The sequence below is a fragment of the Otolemur garnettii genome, unplaced genomic scaffold (assembly GCF_000181295.1).
Source record: "Otolemur garnettii isolate 467f Iridium unplaced genomic scaffold, OtoGar3 scaffold00018, whole genome shotgun sequence".
Taxonomy (NCBI): Eukaryota; Metazoa; Chordata; class Mammalia; order Primates; family Galagidae; genus Otolemur; species Otolemur garnettii.
Genome location: NW_003852413.1, coordinates 23569244 through 23578152, shown reverse-complemented (window position 1 = coordinate 23578152; position 8909 = coordinate 23569244).

The following is an 8909-nucleotide window of genomic DNA, read 5'->3' as shown; positions in this document are numbered from 1 at the left end:
TGGGACTACAGGTGCCCATCACAATGTCCGGCTATTTTTTTGTTGCAGTTTGGCGGGGGCCGGTTTTGAACCCACCACCCTCAGTATATGGGGCCGGCACCTTACTCACTGAGCCACAGGTGCCGCCCAACGCCCAGCTATTTTTTGGTTGTACCCATCATTGTTGTTGGTGGGCCCCAGGTTGGATTCGAACCTGCCAGCTTAGGTGTATGTGGGTGACGCCTTAGCCGCTTGAGCCACAGGCGCCAAGCCTGGAGGTGAGAATTTGCCTGCTTCTTTGGTGTGTATCCTCAGCACCTAGTACAGTGTCCACCCTGCTGGAAGCACTCTGTGAATGGTATTATTAGTACTATTATCGTCCACCTGTGGGCAACATACCCAGCTACAGACTCCTTGTGCAGGAGTGCCTGGACTTTGGCAAAGTGGCTGGGCAAAGTAAAGCCCCTACCTAAGTGTAGGGAAAGGTCCACATGTGCCTCTGCTTGCACCCCTGTGGAAGCTGGGGACCACACCATACCGGCAGTTTGGTGCATCCCCTGGGAATTCAGTGGAAGGCACAATACCCACAAGGGTATAACCCAGGGAGATGGGGTATAGGGCCAGTGAGCCAACAGGCTTTACTGAGCATCTATTATGGGTTGGTTTCTGATAACATGGCGTCTTACATGTGAGCAGCATTTTTTTTTTTTATAAATTTTTTTTTTTCTTTTTGCAGTTTTTGGCCGGGACTGGGTTTGAACCCACCACCTCCAGCATATGGGGCTGGCGCCCTACTCCTTTGAGCCACAGGCGCCACCCCTGTGAGCAGCATTTGCTGTAGGAAAGATGCAGGGAAGGATGGGGGAGTGGGTGCTAAAGAAGGGGAGGAAGGAAGAGACTGAAGAAATAAAGGGAAGAGGAGGAAAGAAAGGCACTGTTGTCAATGTCCAGTAACTTGTACTGTAGTTGCAGCTGCAGGACAATTGGAGAAACGGCTACAATGTCAGATAAGTGAGCAGTCTCTGGAGAGAAGGTACAAGGGGCATTTGGGGAAGTTTTCAGGAGGGCTTGAGATAGAGAAGTAAGGGCTGGGCCAGAGGAGTGGGCTGGTAGGGTAGGTGGCTACTTCTCACCTGTAGTCTCAGTTATACTGGTTGTCCTGGAAGAGACTCTGGTCCAGGGGTCTCACTAGTCCTAGAGCTCCATAGATTTTTGGGAGCTTGTCTGGGCCCAGCAATCCCAGGGGCTCAGAGTAGCTCTGGGGTCCAGCAAGGCCTGGTGTCCCCATGGTTCCTGAGAACCCATAAACTCCTGGGTATTGGGGTTGGTCCTGGGACCCCTTTGGGGGTAGATCTAAGGTCCAGAGTAGATCTGAGGTCCTGAGGGTTCCTAGAGATCCTGGGCAGCCAGGAGATCAGAGACCCAGTTCTACCTTGCTCCTGGAAGGAGAGACAAGAGGGCTGGAGGTGAATCACAGAGATGGGGATATATATTTGAAGGTGGGAGCCTCTTATAGGGAAGGCAATGAGTTCAAGCCCAAGGGCTCTGTTGGAAGTAGAAAGTGTACATGAGAATATGTCCATGGCTTTGAGATCACTTATGGAAATCCAAGATGGTCCTGTGGGTGGGGGATTAGTTGAATCACCCATAGAATCAGGTATTGTCTACTGGGTTCCAGGACCTATCCCAGTACTTGGTATATAGATAGAGATTTCTCAGGAGGAATCTGGGTTCTGGGTTCTTAGTTTGAGACTCCAATCCCATGTTTACTTGAGACCCTTTGTTCAGAGGACCCTCAACCACCCTTCCATCCAAAGATTGCCGTCACCTCTTATCCACCCACCACCTACTTATTACCCACAAACCATCCATTCAGTCCCACCCACCATTTAGCCTTCTTCCTCACTCACCCATTTATTCACCCACCATCTACTCACCACCTACCTCCCACCAATTGCATACCATCCTCCTCACCTCTGGCCTAACTGCTCCCTCTAAAGGTAGGGTTAATTTGAGGTCACAGGGTGTGCTGGAAGGCCAGGGATCCCAGGGGAGAGGGAGTCTTGGGTTCTCCAAACCCTTTTTTTAAATCAAGAAATCCAGGGGCCCATTCTGTCCTGAGGCACTATTCTTCCCTTGCTCTGCCTGTTGGAAGTAATAGTAGAGATAGAAGTGGGAATGAGTGGGTTTTCTGTCTCCAGCTTCTCAGTTTCTTTTGTTTCCTCAACTCATCCAGAGGGTCCCGAAGTCTCTAGATAAAGTTCTCAGGACCTGGCTGGCACTTGCCTGACACTCAGGAGGCACAGCAGGGCAGACACATCCAGAAGATAGGTTGGGAGCACATGAAAGAGAGAAAGGTGAGAACTAGTCTGGTTCTTAGATCACTAAGTCCCACCTCCTCATCATACAAATGGGGAAATCAAGGCCCAGAGGCCAGTGTAATGTAGGTGACTGCAATGGGGCAGCAAGCTGGCCTGGAGGATGGGATGAGAAAGCCAGTTACACCTCCTAATATAGTGGGGGATGGGGCCACCTGGACCAGTTACTTTCTCTCAGCTCTGAAATTGGCAGAAATCCCGGATGAGGTCCTTGGGAGGCATGAGGGTAGGAAGAGAGGGGTAGGACAGGGTGGGTGCTATGTATCTCTACCTAGTGTCCATCTGTTTCCCTGGCTATCTCACATTTTCAGGCTCTAGACCCTTCTCTCCCTCCCCTGTCCCTGATTGCTTGCTTATTTGCCCAGGTAAAGGCCAGCTACTGGGAGGTGAACATCAGTGTGGCCCTAAAAGCATAGGGGAGAACTCCCATTTAGTGAGGGGAGCCAGGTGGGAATAGGGGCAGGGGACCAGCATTCTGGGCAGCTGTGTCCCCACCTCTGACTTTGGAATCTGAACCCAGGGGCCCGTTTTGAGGAAGGGGGTACCTAGAACTGCCGAGACTCATCCTCCAGTCCATTGCCCACAGAGGGTTCTTGGGTGCTGCTAGGAGCAGGCCTGGAGGATAAATGTGGGCTCTGAGACTTGGCTCAGCTTGACAGAAACCACCTCATTCCTTCCTCTAAAGAATGAATAAATGAATGAATGAGTGAACACAGAGGGGGCGTCTAGACTGGGATCTTTGGTTTCATATCTGTCTCAAAATTTCTCTCATTTCTCCAAATTTTTTCATGTAATCACATCTATTCATCCTTCTCTGCTTTTCCATCTCTCTGTCTTATTGCATGTTTCTGACCCTCCCTCTCTTGGCCTTCTCCCCCTCTATCCTTCTGCCCTAAGTCAGTCATAGGATCATAGAATCAAAGGAGATTTAAAACGGTCATAATAATGATGCCACCAACTTATAACCTGCTTTCTGGATTATAAACAGCCTCAGTAAAAAACAAAACAAAACAAAAAATAGCCTCATTGATTTCCCTTAACACCTCTCTGCAATGAAACAAGAGGCACCCCCATTTTACAGATGAGAAAACTGAGGTCTATGAAGGTGAAGAACCAAGCGCACAGTGCAAGGCTAATAATGGCAGAGCTGGATTTGAACCCATGGCTCTGACTGCAAGATCAGTCAGTGCTCTCTGTCCTACAGCTTCTGCATCTCAATCTAGGGGAAAAGCTCTTCCCCGTTTCAGGCTGTCTGGCTTTCCCCTGGTTTGGGGCCCAACTTATGCTACTCTTTAGATCATCATGACTGGGTGGGGGTAAGAAACAGGCTGCGCAGATCTTGAGGATTGCTGGCTCCAAACATCAAGTCTCTGGAAATGTTGAGGGCTGAGGGAGTGAATCCAGATTTCTGGAGAGAAGATGGAGGCTGTGTGGATTAAGAGCTCTAGGCAAGGTGGGCCTTGTTCCTGTTCTCCTGCCCTCAAGTCCAGCCATCTTAAGGACCTTTCTCAGACCAAGGACAACAGGAGACCGCAGCAGAAGAGGTGGAAAGCATGGTGGATACTGTGGCTTCTCTCTGAAACCCTTTCTTCCCATAGCTGAGATTAGATATTTGGGGTCCAGGCTGCATCCCCAACGCCTTGACTGAAGGTACCAGAACTGTCAGGTTGACACTAGAGCTGTACCAGTAGGGAAGACACAACCACATCTGGGCACACAGAACGTGACAACTGGAGCTTCAGTGGTAGCAGGACTGCCTGGCAGGAGGAAAGGTGCTGTCTGGGTTTGGGGAAAACTTTCTAAGCCTGTATTGCCTCGGGAGGTGGGGCAGGGGTGCCTGTTGGATGATGGGTGTGAATGGTGCACAGGCTCTGCTTTCCCATAAATGGCTTTAAATTACATTTAGTTGAGTGTGATCAGTAAAAGCCAGTCTTTTTGCTACTTGGAGCCCCATCTATAAAATGGGTTTATAGAGTTACCATGGTGATCAGCGGTCATTATGGCTAACATATACTGAGCCTTACTCGTGCCAGGCACTGTGTTAAGTGATTTACACACATTATCTTAACAGGCTTTGGCATAGCCCTCTCAGGCTGGGCTGGCATTATCCCTCTTTTACGACTAAGGGCATTTGAGGATAAGAGGGAGGGTATTACTTTGCCAAAGTCATTGAGCTAGTAAATGGCAAATCCAGGATTCAGTGCAGGCGTTTTGGCTCCAGGCTCTTAATCTCACTCACTTGCCTGGTCATGGCTAATAACTAACACTCATTGGGCACTTAATATGTGGCAGGCAGCATTTTAAGTGTTTTACATGAATTCATTTATTTAACTATCATAGCCGCACTATCTAACATCCTCTTACTATGATAGATGAGGACATTGAAGCACAGGTGAACTTATCCTGAATCTACTGCTAGGAATACAGCCCAGGCAGGCTGATTGGAGAGCCAGCACTCTTTAAAAAATGAGCAAAGAAAAAAAAAGTTTTATTCTTTAAAAGATTGCAGTATAATATACAACAAAAAGTGCAGACATAACAAATGGTTAGTTCAATAGATGTTCACATAGTGAATACACCATGTAACTAAATAATAAATATTACCCATACCCCTAAGGACCACCTCCACTTTACTCCCCAAGGGTAACATTTATCCTGATTTCTCAAAACATATTACTTGTCTTAGTCCCCTTTCTGCTGATGTAACAGAGTACCACAAACTGGATAATTTATAAACACTAAAAGTTTATTTGGCACATGTTTTTGGAGTCTGCAAAATCCAAGAGCACGGTGCTGTCATCTGCCAAAGATTATCCCATGGCAGAAGGGAGGATGTGAGCTCTCAAGACAGAAATGGAAGGGGACGAATTTCATCCCTTTATCGGGAACCACACTTCCACTATAGCAGGGTTAATCCATTCATGATAGCAGAGCCCTTGTAATCTAATCATTTCCTAAAGGTCCCACCTCTTTTTTTTTTTTTTTTTTTGAGATAGAGTCTCACTAGAGTGCTGTTGTGTCACAGCTCACAGCTACCTCAAACTCCTAGGCTTAAGCTATTCTCCTGCCTCAGCCTCCCGGGTAGCTGGAACTATAGGCACCCAGCACAATGCCTGGCTATTTTTTGGTTGCAGTTATCATTGTTGTTTAGTAGGCTCAAGCTGGTTTCAAACCTGCCAGCCTTGGTGTATGTGGCTGGTGCCCTACTCACTGAGCTACGGGCGCTGAGCTAGTCCCACCTATTTTTTTTTTTTTTGAGACAGTGTCTCAAGCTGTCACCTTGGGTAGAGTGCTGTAGTGTCACAGCTCACAGCAACCTCAAACTCTTGGGCTTACGTGATTCTCTTGCCTCAGCCTCCCAGGTAGCTGAGACTACAGGCGCCTGCCACAACTTGGCCTGGCTATTTTTTTTTTTTTTTTGATGGAGCCTCAAGCTATCCCCCTGGGTAGAGTGCCATGGCATCACAGCTCACAGCAACCTCCAACTCCTGGGCTCAAGCGAGTCTCCTGCCTCTGCCTCCCAAGCAGCTGGGACTACAGGCGCCCGCCACAACGCCCGGCCATTTTTTGGTTGCAGCCATCATTGTTGTTTGGCGGGCCCGGGCTGGGTATTTGAACCTCCCACCTTAGGTGTATGTGGCTGGCGCCTTAGCCACTTGAGCCACAGGCGCCACGCTGGCCTGGCTATTTTTTATTGTTGATGCAATTGTCATTGTTGTCTTAGCTGGCCTGGGCTGGGTTTAAACCCACCAGCTTTGGTGTATGTGGCTGGCACCCTACCCACTGAGCCACAGGCGCCACCCAGTCCCATTTCTTAATACTGCCACAATGGCAATTAAATTTCAACATGAATTTGGGAGGAGACACTCAAACCATAGCACTATTTATTCCTTTTCTGTTTTTTTCTTGAGACAGAGCTTCAAGCTATTGCCCTGGGTAGAGTGCCATGGCGTCATAGCTCACAGCAACCTCAAACTCCTGGGCTTAAGTGAATCTCTTGCCTCAGCCTCCTGCGTAGCTGAAACTACAGGTGCCCGCCACAATGCCCGGTCATTTTTTGGTTGTAGTTGTCATTGTTGGCAGGCCCAGGCCGGATTCAAACTCATCAGCTCAGGCTTATATGGCTGGCGCCTTTGCTGCTTGAGCTATAGGCACTACCAGCACTATTTATTCCTATTTTCTTTCTTTCTTTAAAAAAATTTTTTTAGGCGATTTCCTACTCCAACCTCTAGTTCTCTGTGCCTAGAGTCTCGGGTGTGTCTCTGCTCTTGCAAGTGTCCTCTGTGAGATGCTCCTAGGCTTCACTTTTTTCTTCTCCCCTCACATCCACCTCTCGTGAGTCTTGAACCCACTGTGTGCTGGCGATACCACTGGCAGCAGAGTCAGCATTAAGTCAGCTCGGCACAGGCATCTTTGGCATAGTCTTCGCTAGATTACTTGCTAGCTGTGTGCCCTTTGGTGAGCCTCATCATCTCTCTGTGGGTAACTGAGCTCTACAGGGCCCAACATCATTCACTTGGCTTGTCTGATGTGTAGGCTTTGGCCAACACAAAAGCGATCTCCTCAGTGCCAATCAGCCTGGAAGCATTACAGACTCTGGAGGTTTGGGAGCCATGACTGTATGGGGCCTTGGACCACACAAAAAGACTCCAGAGTTCCTAGATCCCTAGGCTGCCCAAGCTGAAAGTGGCTTCATACGTCAGTGAGTTCCCCATCTCCATTTTACAGATGATAAAACTGAAGCTGAGGAAGGGGAAGTAGTCACAAAGCTGACTGGTCTGGAGATATGAAACCGGATCCTGGCCAGCCCGACTGCAGATGGCTCTCCTCTGCCCTCCTCCTCTCCTGCCTGGGTGTTCATCTCTGGAGCCATGTGTCCTGAAGGAAAGATCTAGGTTCCACACTCTGGAGCTGGGTAGGACCAGACCTCCCTCTGCACTGTGGGGTCTCTCTGGAGAGTCTGGCTCTCCTAATCTGGTCTCTCCAAGTATAGTGCCCTGGTGACAAGAAGGCAGATATACTAAACCATTGCTCAGCCCAGGCCTGAGGGGACTGTGCAGAATGCTCTACCTGAGACGTACATGTCAGCTAACATGGAGGGGAGGTGAGCTCCCCTACTTGATATGGGCACAGTGGATGGTTCAGGGTCATCAGGAGAGGGACTGGACCCAGCCTCTACCAATGCCTCCTCTGCTCTGGTCCTCCACACCCAGTGTGTACTCGGTATCATTGTCTTTTGCCCATGTTGGGATTTGTTTAGGTTTCTGACAGCTGTTTGGAAGGCAGGAAAGCATAGGGGTTAATTGTACAGACTCTGGAGTCTGACTGCTGGGGTTCACATCCCTATTCTTCCACTTACTTGCTGTGTGACTCTGAGTGTGTTACATACCTCTCTGTGTGTGTCTCAGTCTCCCTGTCTTAAAAAAGGGATGAAAAAAGCACCTACTTCATGAGGTTGGTGTGAAGCACACGTGAATGAAGTGCTTAGAACCGTGCCCAACATATGGTCCGTGATATCTGTGTTAACTCTTATTATCACTAATATTTTGTCTCCTCTGTCGGATAGAATGATCCCAAGGGCAAGCCCATCAAATTGGGGGTTCCTTGAGGGCAGGGCTTTGTCTTTCCCCTGGGAATCAAGCCTGCTTTTCCCCTCTCTATTCCTTAAGAGGCCTGGCCTGAGCCCAGGAGAGGTATGAAATTGTACCACAAGGGAGCTGGTGAGACTTTTGAAGCAACAAGCCATTGAGGGTGTGGGTGGAAGTGGCTGGGAGGGAGTGGGGATTTTCTTCACTCTTCCATCAGGAGGAGCATCTTCCTGGCCCTCAGGTGCCTGGGAGGCAGAGACAGACAAGGATGCTGTGGGAGAGAAGGTTTCATTTTCTGGGCAAGACAGTGGGGCAGGAGGGCTGGGTTTCTGCCTTTGGGAAGGAAGCTCTTTGTTGGAAATCTCAGTCTGCAGGGAGGAGAAAATCAATAACCAGCACTTGCACCCAACTCCTTGGGTTCCATAGTTATTTCCTATTCATTATCTCAATTTTTCTTTTCCTTTTTTTTTGAGACAGTCTCACTTTGTCATCCTCTTGTGCCTCTGGGTCTCCATAGTGCCCCGTATAGACATCTCTCAGGTTACTTGTACACTTCTTAGACTTACTTATTCATATACCATCTCCCTCGCCAGGCGGAGTTTTTTGAGGGCAGAGAGTGATCTTGCCATTTTGGCTTGATCATGGCATCATAGCTCACAGCAACCTCTAACTCCTGGGCTTAAGTGATTCTCTTGCTTCAGCCTCCCAAGTAGCTAGGACTACAGGCATCCGCCACAATGCCTGGCTATTTTTTGTTTGTTTGTTTGTTTTTGTTTTTTTGAGACAGAGCCTCAAGTTGTCCCCCTGGGTAGAGTGCTGTAGCATCACTGCTCACAGCAACCTCCAAATCCTGGGCTCAAGTGAGTCTTCTGCCTCAGCCTCTCAAGTAGCTGGAACCACAGGCGCCTGCCACAACACCCAGCTATTTTTTGGTTGCAACCATCATTGTTGTTTTTGGCAGGCT